The sequence below is a fragment of the Bison bison genome, unplaced genomic scaffold (assembly GCF_000754665.1).
Source record: "Bison bison bison isolate TAMUID 2011002044 unplaced genomic scaffold, Bison_UMD1.0 scf7180017864098, whole genome shotgun sequence".
Classification (NCBI taxonomy): Eukaryota; Metazoa; Chordata; class Mammalia; order Artiodactyla; family Bovidae; genus Bison; species Bison bison.
In genome coordinates this window covers 6,024,782-6,048,390 of record NW_011494670.1, presented here as the reverse complement: position 1 = coordinate 6,048,390, position 23,609 = coordinate 6,024,782, and the positions used below count along the sequence as shown (strand labels likewise).

General features: G+C 39.4%; 1 pseudogene; it reads left to right on the top strand.

The window, feature by feature from the left end:
* Positions 1–15,658: 15,658 nt before the first annotated feature.
* On the top strand, positions 15,659–21,298 carry LOC104987575 (annotated as a pseudogene).
* Positions 21,299–23,609: the final 2,311 nt, after the last annotated feature.

The window sequence follows — 23,609 nt, the reverse complement described above, 5'->3', positions numbered from 1 at the left end:
ATTGTTAACTGACGATACTTCAAAATAAAATAAAAAGTTTAAAAAGAATTTCACTGTGGCTCTAACTTCATATAGGTAAAATAATAAAAACTTTACCTCTTCTGTATCATAAATGTACTGTGAAAAACAAGAGAGTATCTTTGAGTAAAACAAATTAGAAAACATAAGCAAATATGTGAACAATTCAAGAATGTAAATACTTTAAGATAAAAATACAAATAATTCTATTCATTTTTAAGCTAAGTTCAAATGCAACTTCTATAATTTGCTCTCTCATTCTAGGGCAGAATGGAAACTCTGCAAATCATACTTCTGAAAAGTTATGCAAATAGGAGATATTAGAGGAAGACCTCAAAGATGGAGGATAAACAAGGGGCCCACCTTTTCTCATCTGCTCATATTTGGCTTCTTGCGTGCATCTTGTTTCTCTCAGCATCACCCTAGGCTTGATTCCTCAGCCAAGCAACAGTGGTTTGTTTCATGGCCTCAACCGAATCTACTTTGCAGCTTTACTAACACTCACACAATATGCCTTATTATGTGCCCTCAGTGAACTTAGGAAGAGCCAGCCATAATTCTCCTCTTCTGTGGGCTGAGTCCCAACCTCACCTTGATGTCTCTGAGTTTAGAGACATCAAAGCCATCTGACAAACACCTCCAATTGCGAGGCCCAGATTTAAGCTTCATGGAGCCCCTTCTGTAATCATCCAAGTTTTAATCATTCTGTCTCCTTTCCTTTTTTCTTCCAAATCTACAAATGGTAGCTGCTGCTGCTGCTGCTGCTGCTGCTAAGTCGCTTCAGTCATGTCCGACTCTGTGCGACCCCATAGACGACAGCCCACCAGGCTCCCCCGTCCCTGGGATTCTCCAGGCAAGAACACTGGAGTGGGTTGCCATTTCCTTCTCCAATGCATGAAAGTGAAAAGTGAAAAGTGAAAGTGAAGTCCCTCAGTCGTGTCTGACCCTCAGCAACCCCATGGACTGCAGCCCACCAGGATCCTCCATCCATGGGATTTTCCAGGCAAGAGTACTGGAGTGGGGTGCCACTACCTTCTCCGAAAATGGTAGCTACTTCTTACAATTGCTATTTCAGTGATACGATTATGTTTCTCTTTTTGTTTTTCTCAGTTCTAAATATCTAGCCAACAATTTTTTATGTTGAATTCCCTCTCTTAAAGTAACTTGTATGGTTTCTAACTCCTAATGAACTTCGATTTGTCAACACAATGCTATTGAGCCACTGGCATAGAGAGAATGGATCTAAAATATTTTCAATAAAAGATTTGCACAAAATAATACTTTTGAAAAATTGCAATTTATAATAGAACCTTAAAAATAAAATGCATAGTGTTTGTGGAAATCTAAGAAAATAAAATACTTTTTAGAAATAAGTCCACAAGGACAGGAATAATCAGGAGATGCTAAACAGAAAAATATGAAAAATTGGAAGCAGATGGAAAAATGACAACTGACCTAGAAAACCTGAGCCCGAGGGAAGAAAAAGCACAGAAGCAAGCCAATTTGCACATTAGAACCAAAAAAGTATTTCAGCAACTAGAGGCATGGGTACTTCTGAGCAATGAGTTCCCCATGTTTTTTCCCTCTCCTCATATATCCCAGACTGGGTGCTGAAACCACAGGCAACCTAGAAACAACAACAGGCACAAATAATTTCCCCAAGAAAGTGCCTCCCTAATCCAGCCAAAGACTCAGAAAAGGGGTACATTACCAAGATAATTTTTTGAATTATACAATAACCATTTTACTCCAGCCAGACATTAAAAAAAAAAAAGATTGACCCCATCCATAGCTCTGCCAAAAGCCAAGTGAGGAAACTAGAATTCTAGCCTCACCAGGCTATAGCAAGCCACCCCAATTCTTCTACCAGGGAGGTTCCAGTGAAGACTAAGAAGGGGTAAGGGACTTCTGCCCCTATGAATGGTCAAGTGTCCTTCCCTGTGGAATGGTCTTCCACACCCACCCAGAGGTGCTGATGCCTCTGTGGCTTCCTGCTGAGCCAATATCAGATGAGTAGTGGAGAATCAGGTCTTTTGCCAACACTCAGTAGTAACACAGTACCACTTCACAACAGTGTCAGAGAGGCCATGTGGGGAATGATGAACAACTATGCCACTCCCAGCAAGACCGCTATTAGTGAATGCATTAGTGGAGAATAATAGTAATAATTAGCTATCAATGGAGAGCCTCGCTCCCACCCTTACCCAGGAGCAACAAAGAGCACCCCTCTACCACCAGTGTCAATGGAATTCAAGTGAGGAATCTGGACTTTTAATCCCCCCCTGACACAAAAAGACTTCAGCAATAAATTTTAAAAATTATGTACCATGACCGTATGGTATGTTTACTCTGAGGAGGCTAGAATAGTTCAATATTAAAAAATGAATCAATGTAATACACCATATTAATAGGCTAAGAAAAATTACATGACCATTATTATCTGATGCAGAAAAAGCAGTTGGCCACACCCACTACCCATTTAAACTACAAACTCTCAAACAGGACATAGAGAGGAACTTTCTTGTCTTGATGAAAATCCTGTAAAAGAAGCCTCCAGATAACCTTATATTTGGGCTTCCCTGGTGGCTCAGTGGTAAAAATCTGCATGCCAATGCAGGAGACATGGTTTTGATTCTTGGGATCGGAAGATCTCCTGGAGAAGGAAATGGCAACCCACTCTAGTATTCTTGCCTGGGAAATCCCATGAACAGAGGAGACAGCCAGGCCATAGTTCATGGGGTCATAAAAGAGTCAGACACAGTGTAGCAACTGAATAACAAAGGCAACATCATATTTAATGGTGAAAGACTAAAAGCTTTCCCTAAGATCACAACCGGAGAAGGCAATGGCAACCCACTCCAGTACTCTTGCCTGGAAAATCCCATGGACGGAGGAGCCTGGTAGGCTGCTGTCCATGGGGTCGCAAAGAGTCGGACACAACTGAGCGACTGATCTGATCTGATCTGAATGAACACACAGACATCAAAAATCATGGATTGGAAGACAACATATAGAGATGACCAGAATGATTAAGGTTTATCATAATCACTATCAAAATTCCAGTAAAACTTTTTGAAATATCTAGTGGACAAGACTATTCTAAAAGATGTGGAATGGTGAGGGAACTTGGATATATAAAATGATTTAAAAAAATAGAATGAGAAGAATTCTTCTACCTGATTTCAGAGTTTATTTTATAGCCTAGCTAAAGCAATCAAGACAGTGTGGTACTAACAGATGGATAGACATGTGTATCAATGGAATGTCATAGAGAACCCAGAAATAGACCAAAGCAAGTATGACTGATTAATTTGCTACAAAGGTACAAAAGAAATTTAATGAAATATGTATAATATCTTTCATAAATGGTACTGGAGTAAATGGACATCCATAAGTAAAAGAATGAACCTTAATGCAGACCTCAAACCCTATATAAAATCTGAAAGATCACAGCTTTAAATGTAAAACATAAAAATATAAAAAATAGATAACATAGGAGAAGACCTTGAGGATCTAAGGCTTGGTAAAGAGTCCTCAGAAATAATATCAAAAATCTGATCCACAAAAAAGAAAAAAAACCTTAATAAACTGGACTTCATCAAAGTTCAAAAGGAAAGTTTGCTGTGTGAGAGATTCTGTCAAGAGGATAAAAAGACAAGCTGTATAATAGGAGAAAATATGTGACAAAGGACTTAGGTTTAGAGTATGCAAAGAATTCTCAAAAATCACCAGTTGGAAAAATTCAATGAAGGGACTTTCCTGTGGTCCAGTGGTTAAGACCCTGTGCTTCCACTGCAGGAGTCATAGACCTCAGTCCCTGGTTGGGGAACTAGGATCCTGCATGCTCTGCTGTGCAGCCAAAAAAATTGTTTTAATTCAATTAAAAACTGGGGAGGAAACATAAAGGGACATTTTACCAAAGAAAATCCATAATGTCAAATGTGATACTACTTTAATTAAACTCCTTTTTATGGGACATAGGGAGAAAAGTGAAATACAAGCTGTTTCCTACCACTATTCAATTCCCAAACATGGGCAGTACAATTAAAAGAACAGTAATATAATTTCTGTGTATTTACATCCCTCAGCATCCTTCCAACCTCAGAACATAGTCTTAAAAAATTGTACTCCAGTTTTAATCAATGCATCAAACTTGGGAAAGTGAATTAAACATTTTTATGCCTACTACAAGTAAGACATACATAGGTGTTTTCTCATTTATTCTTCATTTAAACTTTCTAACAAATTTGTGAGACCGATATTATTATCCTCCTCATACAAATGAGAAAATCAAAACTCTGGAAGTCTATGATAACTTGGTAAGTTCATAATGTTAGTTAAATAATGGATTCTGAATATATTAAATTCTATTTTTGTTGTTATTTTTTATTGTTTAATTGCTAAGTCATGTCTGACTCTTTGCGACCCCATGGACTGTAGCCCACCAGGCTTCTCTGTCCATGGAATTCTCCAGGCAAGAATACTTCTCCAGGGGATCTTTCTAACCCAGAGATCAAACCTGTGTCTCCTGCTGGGCAGGCGGATTCTTTACCACTGAGCCAGGAGGGAGGGATGCCCTGTTGAATTCTATACAAATAATCTATCTCATTTGTAACAGGAGACGATAGTGCAATCTAATTTCAAAACACAATACTAGAGATTTCCACACTTGGCCAAGAGGAAGTAATAAGGACTGAATTTATTCTCTCACCAGAAATAAATTTAAAATTGTACATAAAATGTGAAATGATACCCACTAAGATTCTGAGTGTTGGTCAATGAAGAGGCCATGAGACAAACAGAACTCAGTTAGAACCAGGTGGTCTCCCTGACTAGGAGAGATGAGGCTGGAAGGAAAGGAAACCAAGGTAACTAAGGTTTGCAAGAGAAACTGGGGGAGCAAAGAGAGTTGAACAAAGAAAATCTCTGAAAATCTACATAGTCTCTCTCAATTACTCAGTTATGTGCTAATTAGCACATGCATGTGAAGAAACTACCCAAGGCTGGGGAAAGGGCACCCAAGGGATTAGAGAAGGAATCAGCAAACTGCAGCCAGCGGGTCAGCCATCTGTTTTTGTAAATAAAATTTTATTGGAGTCAAACATATCATTCATACACTGTAATGACTACTTCGTGCTAAACTAGTGAGTTGAGTGGATGCAAGAGAATCTGTATGTCTCACCAAGACTAAAATATTTACTATCTACGTCCTTAAAAAATTTGCTGATCCTTGCATTTAAATGACCACTCATCAAACCAAAACTAGGACTATGTAAAGGAAACACGGTGTCTAGAACACAAAGTTTTAGAAGGCGCTCAGGCTCAGGTGCAGACCCTGCACTGGGATGAGCCTCAGAGAGAGTACTGCCTTAGATCTTCCACCCTTGACCAGTGCACTGCCCAGAGCCAACACTCAAAAAAGGTCCTGGACCACAGGAGAAAACTTGTGGCGATACAAACGTCCTGTATCTTAACTGCATCAATGTTAATATCCTGGTTGTCATTTTGTCCTATCGTTCATAAAATATTATTGGGTTGGCCAAATCTTTCCACAAGATGTTATGGAAAAACTCGAAGGAACTTTTTCACTAACCCAGTACTATCAGGTTCAATAAAGGGAAAGGGCATGTGGGCTTTCTTTGCACTGTTTCTTACACCTGAATTTATTATTACTTCAAAAGTTTAATTAAAATTTTAAATGTTCTTCAATTAATAATACATGTGAATTTTTTTTTTAAAAATGCACTCGATAATTTGCTCACCTCACTTCAGTTCTAGCTTTTTTCCATACAAAGCCAGGAATATAGCAGTTCACACCAGCTACTGACCAAACGCTCATAATTCACAGGGATAAAGCAGTCAGAGCAATTTGGTCTTAGTACTGGAAAAAAGAATCTGTCAGTAAAGAATATCTCTGCAATGCAGGAGACCACCTGCAGTGCAGGAGACCCAGGTTTGATCCCTGGGTTGGGAAGATCTCTTGGAGAAGGAAATAGCAACCCTCTCCAGTATTCTTGCCTGGAAAATCCCATGACCAGAGGAACCTGGCAGGCTACAGTCCATGGAGTCACAAGGGTTGGATACAACTGAGGGACTAAACCACCACCATTGGAAAAAATTAGCCACAGACTAAAAGTTTCTCTGGTCCCACCTAATAGAACTTAAAGGTGAGAGCAAAATGGATCAAACCGTTTTCAGGTAACTTAACCAAGTCCCAGAACAAAGCTCAAGAGTATGTAAAAGAAGATAAATCTATCTAGCACCCAAAAAGGTAAAAATTTAAATGTCTGGCATCTAGTAAAAAATTACCAGGCATGCAAAGAAGAAAAAAAAAAAGGTTCATGATGAGGAGAGGAATCAATCAACTGAAACTGCACCAGCTCTTGCACACCACTGGTAGAAAGATAAATCGGTAAAGTCACTGTGGAAAACAGTATGGAGGTTTCTCAAAAACTAAAACTAGAACTACCATATGACCCAGCGATTCCACTCCTGGATATATATCAAAAATAAAATATACACACTCACACACAATGGAATACTACTCAGCCATAAAAAAGAACAAAATATTGGCATTTGCAGCAACGTGGATGGACTTGGAGGGAAATGTACTATGAAGTAAGTCAGACAGAGAAAGAAAAACACTGTATGATATGACTTATATGTGGAATCTAAAAAATACAAAAATCTATTAAACATAGTAAACAAAGAAGCAGTCTCACAGATATAGAGAATAAGTTAGTTGTTAACAGTGGGGAAGAGGGAAGGTAGGGAGGCAGAATAGGAGGTAGAGGATTAAAAGGTAGAAGCTATTAGGTATAAAATAAGCTACAAGGATGCACCATACAAAACAGGAAATATAGCCAATATTTTATAAAAATATAAACAAGTATAACCTTTAAAAATTGTGAATCACTGTATTGTACACCTAATGAAATATTTTATAGCAATTATGCATCAATAAAAAAAAACTGTCCCAGAAATGACACAGAAGAGAGAGTTAGTAGAAAAAGAATGTTATTTTAATTGCAGTTTGTAAATTTAAGAATCTGGAGGAAAGATTGAATATGTGAAGCAGAGGCATAGAAAGCCTTAAAAAATGGGTACAAATCAGACTTCTAGACATGAAAAAACAATGTCTGAGAGGAAAACTATACTGGATGTGTTATGGGAGAAAACACATTGCAAAAGAAAATAATTAGTGAACTCAAACACATTGCAATCAAAACTACCCACAATAAAACTGTGAGTATGTACTAAAAAAAAAACCAAACAAACAAACAAACAGAGAATTGATAAGCTGTGGGGCAATTTCAAGCAATCTGAAATACATGCAATTAGAATCCCAATTAGAAGAAAAGAGAAAAGAAGAGAAAAAAGGAATGATAAACACATAGATCCAAAAAACTAAAAGCACAAAAAAATGTGGAAAACTACATGAAAATACATCAAATCAAATTGCTCTGATAAAGAACCTGCCTGAAATGCAGGAGACCCCAGTTCAATTCTTGGATCAGAAAGATCCCCTGGAGAAGGAATAGGCTACCCACTCTAGTATTCTTGGGCTTTCCTGATGGCTCAGCTGGTAAAGAATTCCTTCACCTAGAATGTAGGCAACCCAGGTTCGATCCCTTGGTTGCAAAGATAAAGGGAATAGCTACCCACTCTGGTATTCTGGCCTGGAGAATTCCATGGACAGAAGAGCCTGGCAGGCTACCGTCCATGGGGTCACAGAGTCAGACACGACTGAATGACTCACTTTCACTTTATTAATAAAAAAAAGTATCAAAAACAGAAAAAATACATGTTATATACAGGGGCACACAAGTTCTGTTGACATCATATTTGGATGGCAGCATATTTCACACGGAAAACAATATAAAAAAGACAAGAAAGCAATATCTTAAAACCCCTGAAAGAAAAAACAAAACCTGTCAACCTATAATTCTTTATCCCAAGGAAACTATTTTTTTTCAAAACAATTATTCCTAATGAAGAGAGTCAGACTTCCTTATCAAACAAAAAAGGAGTATATGTGCATGCATGTATGATTCTGTTTATATAACCTTCTGGAAAATGTGCAATCTAATCTACAATGACACAAAGCAGATCAGTGGTTGCCTGAAGATGCGGAGGACAGAGAGAAGCAGAAGGGAGAGATTAAAGGGAGCAGAAGTAAGTTTCTGGGATGACGATGTGGCCACTGTCTTTAGAGTGGCTTTGATTTTACCAAATGTAGGCATGTGTCACACCTACGAAAATGCTAAATGTCTGAAGTTTGCTATAACTCAATAAAGTTAATTAAAAGTACATAATTTTATGGTACTGATGGACCTGTTTGTAGGGCAGTAATACAGACAGAGACACAGAGAACAGAAATGTGGACACAGCACGGGAAGAGGGGAACGCATTAAGAGAGAAGCACTGAAACATATACATTAGTCGGAAGTGCTAGTCACTCATTGCTCAGTTGTGTCTGACTCTGCAGCCCCACGGACTGTAGCTCGCCAGCCAGTGGGAATTTGCTGTATGACTTAGGGAGCTCAAGTGTGGTCAACCTAGAGGAGTGGGATCGGGTGGGAGGTGGGAGGGAGGTTCATGAGGGAGAGGACACATGTATACCTATGGCTGATTCACGTTGATGTATAGCAGAAACCAGTGCAACATTGTAAAGCAATTATCCTCTCCAATTAAAAATAAATACATTTTTATACCACGTAATTTTAGTATAAAAATATATGTGACATATAAGCTGTGAACTACAAAAATAAAATAACTATAAAAATAAAGCAAACATCTCTGAACCGTATCCAAATTGGACTTCTCAAACCCATAACTTCTCCTTCCCTCCTCCAAGAAAGTAAATATTATTTTGCTTTTATTATGTAATTATTATGTATTATATATAAGTATGTATTATCCAAGAAATTATTATGCTTTTGATAAAAGTAAACAAAAATTTTTGTCTTTATATGTCTAAAGAATATAACATAGGAATGTTTCAAATCCAAATTAATGAAAGTTATGTCTTTCCAAACATTTTTCAATGTAACACACTAGTGACATGAAAAAAAGACCATATGTATTAATATCATTAGTAAGTCACCTGTTATTTTTATGACATTTTAACCATTTTGTTAGATTTTACTTAATCACATTTACCAATAATTCCACTTGCAGCCATTTTGGCTACTAACTGGATTTGAAGCTCTTCACTGTACATGACGCCTCTGCTTACCCAGCATGTATCATCTCATTTAGCACAAGCTAAATATGGTTTTTACCATGAGGACTTCTGAAAACTTGGAAACAGGTAATGCATTCTATGAATTAAATATTAGAAAGGCCAGAGAGCCACGTGAGGAAGTAAACCAAGAGCTCACTTGTAAAATTTTTATTAAAGAGCAGACAGATTCAAAATTTTAAACAAGTTGCCTTGTTTCTAATCTTAGAAAGAGATGTGAGCAATCACCAACATTTAGTAAAATGGAAACCTGTTCTTTACTGTGTCTTTGCAGAAAAGGGGAATGATTAGCCTGATGGTTAATTTTACGTGTTAACCTGACTGAGCCATGAGCTATCCAGACATTTGGTCAAATGTTATTCTTGGTGTTTCTCTGAGAATGTCTTTAGATAAAATTAATATTTAAATTGGTAGACTGAGTAAAGCAGATTGCCTTCCTTAATATCAGTCGGCCTCAACCAATTAGTTAAAAGTTTGGATACAACAAAAAGGCTGACGCTCTGCCAAGAAAGGGAAACTTCTCCTACTTGACTGCTTTCAAACTGGGACATTCACTTTTCCCTGTCTTTGGATTTGAACTGAATCTTTGGCTCATCTTGGGTCTTGAACCTGCCAGCCTTCCAAAGGGAACTACACCATAGGTTCTCCTACCTGTCAGGACTCATATTGGAACAAAATCATTGGTTCCCCTAGGTCCTTACCTTGCCAACTCACCCTGCATATCTTGAGACTGTGTCAGTTCAGTTCGGTTCAGTCACTCAGACATGTCCAACTCTTTGTGACCCCATGAACCACAGCACGCCAGGCTTCCCTGTCCATCAACAACTCCCGGAGTTTACCCAAACTCATGTCTATTGAGTCGGAGATACCATCCAATCATCTCATCCTCTATCGTCCCCTTCTCCTCCTGCCCCTAATCCCTCCCAGCTTCGGGGTCTTTTCAAATGAGTCAGCTCTTTGCATCAGGTGGCCAAAGTATTGGAGTTTCAGCTTCAACATCAGTCCTTCCAATGAACACCCAGGACTGATCTCCTTTAGGATGGATTGGTTGGATCTCCTTGCAGTCCAAGGGACTCTCAAGAGTCTTCTCCAACACCACAGTTCAAAAGCATCAATTCTTCAGCACTCAGCTTTCTTTATAGTCCAACTCTCACATCCATACATGACTACTGGAAAAACCATAGCCTTGACTAGACAGACCTTTGTTAACAAAGCAATGTCTCTGCTTTTTAATATGCTGTCTATGTTGGTCATAACTTTCCTTCCAAGGAGTAAGTGCCTTTTAATGTCATGGCTGCAATCATCATCTGCAGTGATTTTGGAGCCCAGAAAAATAAAGTCAGCCATTGTTTCCACTGTTTCCCTATCTATTTGCCATGAAGTGATGGAACCAGATGCCATGATCTTCATTTTCCGAATGTTGAGCTTTAAGTCAACCTTTTCACTCTCTTTCATTTTCATCAAGAGGCTTCTGCCATAAGGGTGGTGTCATCTGCATATCTGAGGTTATTGACACTTCTCACAGCAATCTTGATTCCAGCTTGTGCTTCTTCCAGCCCATCATTTCTTGTGATGTACTCTGCATATAAGTTGAAGAATTTTCCACAGTTTATTGTGATCCACACAGTAAAATGCTTTCGCATAATCAATAAAGCAGAAATAGATATTTTTCTGGAACTCTCTTGCTTTCTCGATGATCCAGTGGATGTTGTCAATTTGATCTCTGGTTCCTCTGCCTTTTCTAAAACCAGCTTAAACATCTGGAAGTTCACAGTTCACATATTGCTGAAGCCTGGCTTGGAAAATTTTGAGCATTACTTTACTAGCGTGTGAGATGAGTGCAATTGTGCAGTAGTTTGAGCATTCTTCGGAGAAGGCAATGGCACCCCACTCCAGTACTCTTGCCTGGAAAATCCCATGGATGGAGGAGCCTGGAAGGCTGCAGTCCATGGGGTCGCTGAGGGCGGACACGACTGAAAGACTTCACTTTCACTTTTCACTTTTCACTTTCATGCACTGGAGAAGGAAACGGCAACCCACTCCAGTGTTCTTGCCTGGAGAATCCCAGGGACCGGGGAGCCTGGTGGGATGCCGTCTATGGGGTTGCACAGAGTCGGACACGACTGAAAGCGACTTAGCAGCAGCAGCAGCAGTTGAGCATTCTTTGGCATTGCCTTTCTTTGGGATTGGAATGAAAACTGACCTTTTCCAGTCCTGTGGCCACTGCTTGAGACTTTTTAACCTCCATAATCTCATGAGTCAATTCTTTATAATAATTCTCTTTATATTTACCAATTTAAATATACACCTCTTGGTTTTGTTTCTCTGGAGAACACTAACTAACACTGTCAGCGTGGAGTACAGAAATTGGTGGAACAAAGAGGTGAAAGACCTCTAGTAGTCCCACAACTAATGGCAGTCAAGGAGGATTTCTTCCCTGGTCCACAGACTCCACCTTCCTGAAATCTATTCCAAGCATGACTTCATTATGGAGACTTTTCAGCTATCACAGCTCAACACAATTTAACCTCAAACCAACTATGGATCTGTGTTCAGGTCCATACTCACTGAACAACCTCTTTTTGCAATTTAGCTTTCCATGAACAACTTCTCACCTGGAAAAATCCTCTACTCATGCCAAGCATTTCAGATTGTATGACATGCTATATGGGAACCTGTTCTTGCCTAGTTGGCATTCAATCACACTTCTTTTGATGAAAGCATTTTTATTTCCCTCAGTCCATGCTTGTGGAAGGACGATTCAACATTGCAGACATAAAATTAGGAACATGACTTTGTGTGTATGTGTGTGTGTTAGTAACTCAGTTGTGTCTGACTCTTTGTGACCCCATGAACCATAGCTTGCCAGGCTCCTCTGCCTATGGGGATTCCCCAGGGGAGAATACTGGAGTGGGTTGTCATTTCCTTCTCCAGGGGATCTTGACTCAGGCCTAGACAAATCCAAGTTTCTGTGATTGGTTGAGTGATGGTAAGAGACAAAATCTAGACCAATAAGAATCAGCCCCAAAGCTTCCACTAGAACTATTTGCAAATATTTGCAATGAGACATGTTCTTTATGATAGTTGCTAAATGGTGAGAACGTAAGTCTGGAGTTCCATAGTCAACTTTGCCATATTTACTTGACTGAGAAGAAAGCTAATGCAGAGGAAAACAATGCCAACAGGTTATATCTACACTACTTAATCTACTATCTGAATCCAGCTGTCTCTGAAGGCAGCAGTGTTCTTTCCAGTTATAGAAGCCAGCGATTTTTATATTGGTTTGTTCTGTTTGGCATAAGGCAGCTTGTATTGTGTCTGGGCTTTTGTAACTTTCCATAGAAAAAAATAACTTACACACATCAAATTAAAAAATAAATTCTCTGTATTATGCACTGGTCTCTGTGAACCTAGATAGTAAACCCACTCTTGGTGTGCTGATAGATCATATTTTTGAGTGTACAGAACTGAGGATCAGACCTTGGATTAGAACAATTTCACAAATTCAAATGCTGGTCTGAGAGGAAGTATAGTGTAGGAGGTAAGAACATGCACTTAACCATAATAGAGGTTGCATTGCAATATATCCTGCCTGTTTACTCGGTGAGAGTTCTTGAGCATGCAAGTTATTTAACTTCTCTCATTTTCAGTGCTCACATTTGTTAAGTGGAATAAATAATATTCCATTTAATTAAACTCACTCTATATACTGAGAGATCAGCCCTGGGATTTCTTTGGAAGGAATGATGCTAAAGCTGAAACTCCAGTATTTTGGCCACCTCATGCGAAGAGTTGACTCATTGGAAAAGACTCTGATGCTGGGAGGGATTGGGGGCAGGAGAAGGGGACAACAGAGGATGAGATGGCTGGATGGCATCACTGACTTGATGGACGTGAGTCTGGGTGAACTCCGGGAGTTGGTGATGGACAGGGAGGCCTGGTGTGCTGCGATTCATGGGGATGCAAAGAGTCGGACATGACTGAGCGACTGAACGGAACTGAACTGAACTGATATACTGAGAGAATTCAGTAAGAGTACAGGTAACAACAACAGCTATGAGTTACTGATCACCCATTGTGTACAAATCATTGCTTTAAGTCATATATATAATATTATATGTGTGTATTATATTATATATAAGTACATATATATATATATATGTGTGTGTGTGTGTGTGTGTGTGTGTATGACTTCCCTGGTGGCTCAGATGGTAAAAGTGTCTGCCTACAAAGCAGGACACCCAGGTTCGATCCCTGGGTCGGGAAGATCCTCTGGAGAAAGAAATGGCAACCCACTCCAGTATTCTTGCCTGGAAAATCCCATGGACGGAGGAGCCTGGCAGGCTACAGTCCATGGATTTGCAAAGAGTCAGACATGACTGAGAACCTTCATAACAACAACTATATATATATATATATATATGTTATATGTTATATATATTATATGAGCTTCCCTTGTGGCTCAGATGTAAAGAATCTGCCTGCAATTCAGGAAACCACGTTGGAACCCTGGGTCGGGAAGATCCCCTGGAGAAGGAAATGGTTTCCCACTCCAGTATTCTTGCCTGGAGAATTCCATGGACAGAGGAGCCTGGCAGGCTACAGTTCATTGGGTCACAAAGAGTTGGACACAGCTGAGTAACTAAACATGCATGCATACATATATACTATATATATGAATAAAACAAGCAAGAACTGCCTTTTAATCTTAGGGAGTCATAATTCAGTAAATATTTGTTTTTATTGGTCATTTGGGGCTTGGGTTTTGTTTTTTTTTTTTTTTGGCTTTTTGGTCAGTATCAATAAGACATGAGAATATTTTTACCATTCTTGGTTTTGGACCCCTCTATTCTCCTTATATTAAAAAAAAAAAAGAAAGAAAATATTCAAGTCCTTCCATATGATTAAAGGAGTTCATCTAGAAATAAACAAACTGAAACTGAAAATAAAATATCAAAAAAGAAAAAAATGTCACCCTGTCCTCTGGCTAATTTTAAATTATAATTCATCCAACTTTAGTCAGTCTGAGAAACCACATAATATCCTAAGCCTTCAAAACTCAGCAGCTATTCATGAACAATGAAGAAAGCTCAGTCAAAACCCTTCTGTGGTCTCCCTGAACTCATGAACTCTAATGACTTTTCTGGCTCTTTTTTCGTGCAGTTCAACTTGTAACAAAGGCGACTGCCGGGGTCCAGCCCCGGTGGATCCAGGGAATTCGAAGCAGGGACGGCGTCGGCGAGGATCAGGAAACAACTGCTTAATTAAACATTAATTAAGGATATAAAGAGTAATAGAATAAAGATAGCTCAGTGAGGAAATTCAGTGGAGAAAAGAGGCTGAAATAAGGATAGCTCAGTGAGGAAATTCAGGGGAGAAAAGAGGCTGAATAATTCAGCCAGAAGATGAGAGAAAGAATGACATGGGGAGACCAAGTTTCCATGAACAAGGCCCACACTTTACTTTCCAAAGTAGTTTTTATACCTTAAGTTATGCATAGAGGATAATGGGGGAAGGGGTAGAGTCATGCAGTAAGCCAGGCTTTCTTCCTGCAAACATCGTATGCAAAAGTTTAGGTGATTTGCATCATCTTCTGGCCCAGAGGCCTGTTAACATTTTAAGACCCTTTCTTCAGAAAACTTATTTTTCTCTAAAGGTCAGGCGCCACCCTCCAAAAGCATTAAAGTTACATTCCTATAGAGCAAAGGTGTGGTGGGCTACAACAAGAAAAAGAATTAACTCAAGGGTCCAAGGTTACAAACATTAAAACTACTACTTACACCAATCATATTAATCAATACACTGCCAGGGAAGCAGCAGGTAAGGGATATGGAAACTTAGCAGCAAACATTGGCCCAACAAGTGAAAAACCCTTAACCAATACAATTTCTAATCAATCTTTTAACTACTCAAAGGAATCTGTGTTTAGACAGTTTAGAACATCTCCTGCCTCTCACAGTTGGGAGGCTCTGAACAATCACATGTGGCCGGAAAAACCTATTCAGGCAGGCTAGAGGACTTCCAAAGGAGTTTGTAGGTTGAAACACTATCACACCCAAGAATTATTAACTGGAGCTATAAGCTAACTCTTTTTTCAGAGAGAGGTAGTGGGGGACAGCCCCCCATAAAGTCAGAGGTGTAGGTGAAAGCACAAAGCAGAAAGTAGGCAGACTCTGGTTTGGGGGGTAGATGCTCGAGAATTTCCAGGGGAACTCCTGAGGCTCGATCCCGCCTTACCATATGCCGAGCCTCCTTCCTCATGACCTTTGCCACGGGCGGAGTTCCTCATGCTGGCTCCCGGCAGTGATAGAATTCCAGTTGAGCTATTCCAGATCCTGAAAGATGATGCTATGGAAAGTGCTGCACTCAATATGCAATATGCACTCAATATGCAATATGCCGGCTCCCAGCAGGCGACAGCTTTCAGAAAGCAGTGATTCAATCACTAACCAGAGTATGGATCTTATGAGAACAGGGCTCTAGTTTCAACCAACTGGCTCCAAAGACAACTTGGCCTCAAGAAACAAAATATCAAATTCCATAACTATGATCAGCACTGCTACCTCAAAAGCCATTCTTCCAAATACTTTTCCTTAACTGTAGCAGCAACCTGGTAAGAGAATATGGGTGTCTCAAAATAACCCACCACAACTATGCAAAGAAACAATTGTAGCACAAGACCTACAATTTCCTTCTTACCTGTTTTCATCAACTTTCCCATCTAAGGACATAGACCATATTGAGCATCTACTTGAAGCTATAGGGATTTACATTCAAATGTGGAACTTAAAACACTCATGAGACAACTGTAGAACAATTTTGCAGATGAAAATGAAAAATGAGTCTTAATAGTTAGGCCATGCAATGGTTTACTGTATGTCCATCTGTGTATAGAGCTCGTCATTTAACTTGTAAGATGACTTAGTTAAGGACTTGAATAGATGAGGAAGCTGAAGCTCAAAACACTTAAGAAATGTGACTGGTATCACACAATTAAAAGGGACTTCCAAGATGGCACTAGTGGTAAAGAACCCGCCTGCCAACAGAGGAGATATAAGAGTTGCAGCTTCAATCCCTAGGTTGGGAAGATCCCCTAGAGAAGGGTATGGCAACCCACTACAGTATTCTTGTCTGGAGAATCACATGGACAGAGGAGCATGGCAGGCAACAGTCCATGGGATTGCAAAGAGTTGGACATGACTGAACCAACTTAGCACCCACCCACCCCCACACACACACACACAGTTTAAAGACAGAATGCATGATCTGGCCCAGTTTCATGTAAGGACTGAACCACAGTGCTGTATTGTTTCCCTTATAGAGAAGGAGGAATAATACAGAGAAAGTCAAACTATTTTTGTGCAAATGTGATCTACAGAATGGGGCGGCAGTGTTGGGAGGCAGCCTTTCATGCCAGAGGGATTTTCTCTGTCTTCTGCATGCAATTGTTTCCAATCAGAGAATTAAACAGTAGACTTGCATAAGACTGATTGGAACAGAGTGGTCATTACTTTTCCAAAACTGCCCATTGCACATTGGCAGGTATTTATGTTTTTCTCAAACAGGAGAATGCCCAGAGGCACTGCCATGAATCAAAATGCATAGACCTTTTAGCTGGATTCTTAGGGGGCAACTTTACAAGTGCTTGAAATAATGGCTAAAGCAATTTTTTTAAATGTATTCAAATAACAGTTATAAGCACAGTCAGATTGTTCTACCTAAGAAGAAAAAGAAAGGTAATTACCTGTAAAACACATAAAATGTATATTGTTTACTCATCATTAACTCTGCACACCTTTATGCTAATGGATAGACTAAGACAAGCTTCCAACTATAAGGTGACAGAAAGAGCCAGAGTAAGTCAGAGAAACACAAAGACAAAGACCTTCCCAGCTGACTGGATGACATCCCAGTAACCTTGAAGAATCCCTGTGTATTCTTCACAACCTTCAGTCACCTGTGGAAGTGGTAAATAATGGGAGAAAATCCAATAGGTACTACAGATCACTTTATAGACATTAGTTTCTCCTTACACAGTCTCTACCATGGTGACAGCAAACCACTTATTGGACAAAGACTGGAAAAGCAAGAAAGAATATAAATGACAAGATCCAACAGAAAAGTCAAAGTCTTAATTCTCTGAATCCCAAGAACTCTTTTATTTCTTTTTTTTTCAATTATTTTTATTGAAGTATAGTTGATTTGCTATATTGTGTTAATTTCTGGTGTACAGCATAGTGGGAAGCACATTTTAAGGAAATGCATGGAAATTAACTAATGTTTATTGAGTTCCAGCATTGTGCCAGGCAATTTACATATAGTATATGTTGACACATGTGTTCTTAAGAAAACTTTTAGTGCTTTTATTCCTTCATAATCTATCCTTCCTTAAGGGAAGCAGAAATTATCCAAGAAACCACTGCAAAACTGTAAACCAAATAAGAACATAACACGTCACTCCTGATTCTGACTTTTTTTTTTAATGTGGTTCAGTGCAGTTCAGTAGCTCAGTCCTGTGCAACTCTCTGTGACCCCATGAACCACAGCACACCAGGCCTCCCTGTCTATCACCAACTCCCAGAATTTAACCAAACTAATGTCCATTGAGTCAGTGATGCCATCCAACCATCTCATCCTCTGTCATCCCCTTCTCCTCCTTCCCTCAATCTTTTCCAGCATCAGGGTCCTTACAAATGAGTCAGCCCTTCACATCAGGTGGCCAAAGTATTGGAGTCTCAACTTCAACATCAGTCCTTCCAATGAACACCCAGGACTGATCTCCTTTAGGATGGATTGGTTGGATCTCCTTGCAGTCCAAGGGACTCTCAAGAGTCTTCTCCAACACCACAGTTCAAAAGCATTAATTCTTCAGTGCTCAGCTTTCTTTATAGTCCAACTCTCACATCCATACATGACCACTGGAAAAACCATAGCCTTGACTAGACAGACCTTTGTTGACAAAGCAATGTCTGCTTTTGAATATGCTGTCTATGTTGGTCATGACTTTCCTTCCATGGAGTAAGCGCCTTTTAATTTCATGGCTGCAATCACCATCTGCAGTGATTTTGGAGCCCAGAAAAATAAAGTCAGCCACTGTTTCCACTGTTTTCCCATCTATTTGCCATGAATTGATGGGACCAGATGCCATGATGTTGAGCTTTAAGCCAACCTTTTCACTCTCTTTCATTTTCATCAAGAGGCTCTTTAGTTCTTCCTTACTTTCTGCCATAAGCGAGGTGTCATCTGCATATATGAGGTTATTGATATTTCTCCTGGCAATCTTGACTGTAGCTTGTGCTTCTTCCAGCCCAGCGTTTCTCATGATGTACTCTGCATATAAGTTAAATAAGCAGGGTGACAATATACAGCCTTGGAGTACTCCTTTCAGTCTTTGGAACCAGTCTATTGTTTCATGTCCAGTTCTAACTGTTGCTTCCTGACTTGCATACAGGTTTCTCAAGAAGCAGGTCAGGTGGTCTGGTATTGCCATCTCTTGAAGAATTTTCCACAGTTTATTGTGATCCACACAGTCAAAGGCTTTGGCATAGTCAATGAAGCAGAAATAGATGTTTTTCTGGAAATCTCTTGCTTTTTCTATGATCCAATGAATCCTGGCAATTTGATCTGTGGTTCCTCTGCCTTTTCTAAAACCAGCTTGAGTATCTGGAAGTTCACAGTTCACATATTGCTGAAGCCTGGCTTGGAGAATTTTGAGTATTACTTTACTAGTGTGTGAGATGAGTGTAATTGTGTGGTAGTTTGAGCATTCTTTGGCATTGCCTTTCTTTGGGATTGGAATGAAAACTGACCTTTTCCAATCCTATGGCCATTGCTTAGTTTTCCAAATTTGCTGGCATATTCAGTGCTGCACTTTCACAGCATCATCTTTTAGGATTTGAAATAGCTCAACTGGAATTCCAACACCTCTACTAGCTTAGTTCATAGTGATGCTTCCTAAGGCCCACTTGACTTCAGATTCCAGTTTGTCTGGCTCTAGGTGAGTGATCACACCATTGTGATTCTCTGGGTCATGAAGATCTTTTTTGTACAGTTCTTCTGTGTATTCTTGCCCCCTCTTCTTAATATCTTCTGCTTCTGTTAGGTCCATACCATTTCTATCCTTTATCGAGCCCATCTTTGCATGAAATGTTCCCTTGGTATCTCTATTTTTCTTTAAGAGATCTCTAGTCTTTCCGATTCTATCATTTTCCTCTATTTCTTTGCATTGATTGCTGAGGAAGGCTTTCTTATGTCTCCTTGCTATTCTTTGGAACTCTGCATTCACATGGGTATATCTTTCCTTTTCTCCTTTGCTTTTCACTTCCCTTCTTTTCACAGCTATTTGTAAGGCCTCCTCAGACAGCCATTTTGCTTTTTTTACATTTCTTTTTCTTGGGGATGGTCTTGATCCCTGTCTCCTTTACAATGTCACAAACCTCCATCCATAGTTAATCAGGCATACTGCTGATCAGATCTAGTCCCCTAAATCTATTTCTCACTTCCACTGTATAATCATAAGGGATTTGATTTAGATCATATCTGAATGGTCTAGTGGTTTTCCATACTTTCTTCAATTTAAGTCTGAATTTGGCAAAGGAGTTCATGATCTGAGCCACAGTCAGCTCCCGGTCTTTTTTTGCTTTAATGTTTTGCTTGTTTTAATGTGGTAGTTTTGGTCAATTCTGAAAAGAATTTTGAGAACAAGAGTCTGTGATTTTCATCAAGTAATTTTACTTAGCTTATGATGACTTCAGTAATAGAGAAAGAACTAGGTTGCCAATGGCTAAAATAAATTTCACTGAAATAATTTATAGTGACAGATGGACAGATAGATATGGATGTAGATATATATAGATAGATAATCTCTACTTTTTCTCTACAAACCTTGTAGCAAATACTATGGTGAAGCAAGATGTGTCTTACAAAGTTACCAGTGGAAGGTTAAAACATAAAGTTGAAATATATTTGTCTAGCTGAGTGATTAGAACACTTCTAAGTGTCCAGTCCAAACTCAAGCAAGGAAGGAGTCAATTCTCAATTTTTGAGCCACATCTAAAATGCTTCATATTTATACTCAAAAATACTTCTTAACAACAAGGTCCTACTGTATAGCACAGGAACGATATTCAGTATCTTATAATAACCTAAAATGGGAAAAATCTGAAAAAGAATATTTAATATTATATAATTTACATATATGTCAATGACTTTGCTGTATGCCAGAAATTAACACAACATTGTAAACCAACTATACTTCCATTTAAAAAAACAAAAGCCAAACAAAAGCTGCAAACTGCTTCTTTTCAAATCAGCAAACTATCTGATTCTAGTTGCTGTGTTTAATATGAAAGGCAAATACCACAATGTTTGTAAGCAGAAATGCTTGAATCAATTGCCTGAGGTTTAACTCTCAGTCTACCAGTCAGTAGCTCAGTAATTTAGCACAGGTTACCTAACCTTTCAAACCTCAGCGTCCTCATGTATAAAATGGGTATAATGGAAGTATCTGCTTCATGTGTTGTTGTAAGAAAAAATGAAGTAAGAAAATAAACAACCTTAGAACAGTCCCTGGGCCATCCCAGAGTCTTTGCATGCTACTCTGTTGTCTCTTTCTCAGCCTTGCCCAGCCTCCCTCTGGTGGACACCTTCATGGGCATCTGGAAGTTACTGGATGGCAAGAATTTCAATGACTACCTGAAGTCACTCAGTGTGGATTTTGCTACCAGGCAGGTGGCCACCATGACCAACCTACCACATCACTGAAGTGAATGGAGACACAATCACCATAAAAACACAAAGCATCTTCAAGAACACAGAGATCTGCTTTAAGCTGGGAATGGAGTTTGGTGAGACAACAGCAGATGACAGGAAGGTCAAATCCACTGTGACGTGCTGGACGGAGGCAAACTTGTTCACGTGCAGAAGTGGAACGGACAAGAGAAGACACTAGTGCAGGAAACAGGTGATGGGATGCCCATCCTGACACCCACCCAGGGTGGTGCAGTTTGCACTCACACTTACAAGAAAGAGTTGTGACCTGCCCACTCCTTCAACTGCTCTTCTGCCAGTTGATTCCTCCTTGACTCAGCACCAGATTGCCTCATTTTTCTCCTCTTGCATTTTGTACAAATCAGCTTGATTGGAGGAATTCTCCTGGGATCAGGTGGCAGCAGCCTGGATCCAATTTCATTCTCATTGTGTATGTTTTTGTTTTTTAACTACATTCAAAGGGTGCTCTGACATCAATAAACCAAAGCCAAAGTCAAAAAACAAAAAACAAGCAAAACAGAAAGCACTTGTGCCTGGTACCTTCTATGCACTGAACAGATGTCAGTTAATATGATTACCAAATTTCAAGGTATTGTAACTGTGGCAGGATAATTTGAGATATTAATCTTTTTTTACTGTTCTGTTCTCATTGATGCACAAAATTCAAAAGACTGGAAGTGATTTTGGTATATTTTTATCTTTTCCCCCTGAAGAAAAGAATCAAGATTTTTCAGTGCTAGCATGTAAGAATTTCTCTTGCTCCAGGAGAGAATTAATGACTTCTGTTTTCTAAAACCTTTAATGAAGCAATAGGGCTGAATGTCATTTAAAAGGGAAGAGGAGAGATGAAGGGAAAGAAAGCAACCTGGAAGAAATGAGAGGATGAGCATCCCTCAGACCTAGAGCTAGATAGGGTTGGATTTTTGGCAAGCAGAGGAGATTTATGTTCCTGCTGCACACAGAGTCCCAAAGGGGAGATGGAGAGGAATAGCTGACGTTGGCCTCTAGGGTCTAGGCCTGTAGAGAAGCATCAGGTCTTGTGTGAGCCAGAAGAACCACTACAATGGAGATCTCTGAGCAGGCCCAGAACACTCCTGCCAGAAAAACAACAGAAGACCAACATGTGTAAAAGCATCATGCAACAGAACTCAAAATGGTAATGACAAAGATAGTATGGGTGTTAACCAGGTCACTTGCTCATCTCCGCTTGCCCCAATTCAAGTCTTACAGAGTCGTAAGAGAGAGAAGCCCCCAAATCTAAACTTACATTGTGTTTCTTACTGCCCTGATAATTGAAAACCAGGCCCAGAATTAATTTATTTTAAAAAGAAGAAGTTCAGGGAACTTGAACTTGTGATCCAGCGGCTAAGACTCTGAGCTCCCAATGCAATGGGCCTGGATTCCATGCCTGGTCAAGGAACTTGATCCCACAAGCTGCAAATAAGAGTTCACATTCCACAACTACGACCCACCACAGCCAAATAAATAAAATAGATAAACAAAAATTTTTAAAGATGAATTTCAGGAAATTCCTGGAAGTCGAGTTGGTTAGGATTCAGCATTTTCCCTGCCAGTGGCCTACGTTCAATCCCTGATCAGGGAACTAAGCTCTCACAAACTGCACAGCATGGCCAAAAGAAAAAGATGAAGTTCTTTAAGTTAAGCAATGCATAGCATAAAAGTATGAGTTTTGCAAGGTTCTACCATATACCACAGGGAACTATATTTAATATCCTTTGACAAATCATAATGGAAAAGAACATGAAAAAGAATATGTATAACTGAATCACTTAGCTGTACCCCATAATATATAACTATAAATCAATTATACTTCAATAAAATTTGAATAAAAAAAAGAAGTACGAGTTTTCGAGTGATTTTAACCTCAATTTAAATACTAGCTATGTGTATAGCCATGAGTAAAGGATTGAAATTCACTAAAATTTAGTTTCTATATTTATAAAATTATAACATAACTTGAAGCATATGTATAAAAATTAATCATTCATAAATTGCTGGATATATCATATGGCAAATAAATGGCAGCTATTATTATTATTATATGAATGTGCTCCATTAGGCAGAAAAATAACTGTCAGTGAAAGATGACCCTGCCATAAAAGGATGCCTGTTGAAGGTGCAGTGATTGGTAAACAATTCCGATCCCCTTCAGGACCAAAGCATTTTTGAAGCAGACTACCCAAAATGTGGATCACATACCACATGCATTAGCAGAATCTGGGAAAGTACATGTAGACCTGTATCTCCAGATGCCAGAAAAGGGAGCCAGGGGGTGTGGAACATAAAGTTGGATAAGGAAGAAACTATTAACATGGGAGCACTATCCTATGACACACTGTTCCCAGGTGGCACTAGTGGTAAAAAACCTGCCTGCCAATGCAGGAGACTCAAGAGACACAGGTTCAATCCCTGGAGAAGGAAGAGTCCCTGGAGAAGGAAATGGTAACCCACTCCAGTATTCCTGCCTGAAGAATTCCATGGACACAGAAGCTTCGCAGACTACAATCCCTGGGGTGGCGAAGACTCAACAAGACTGAAGCAACTTAGCCCACATGCG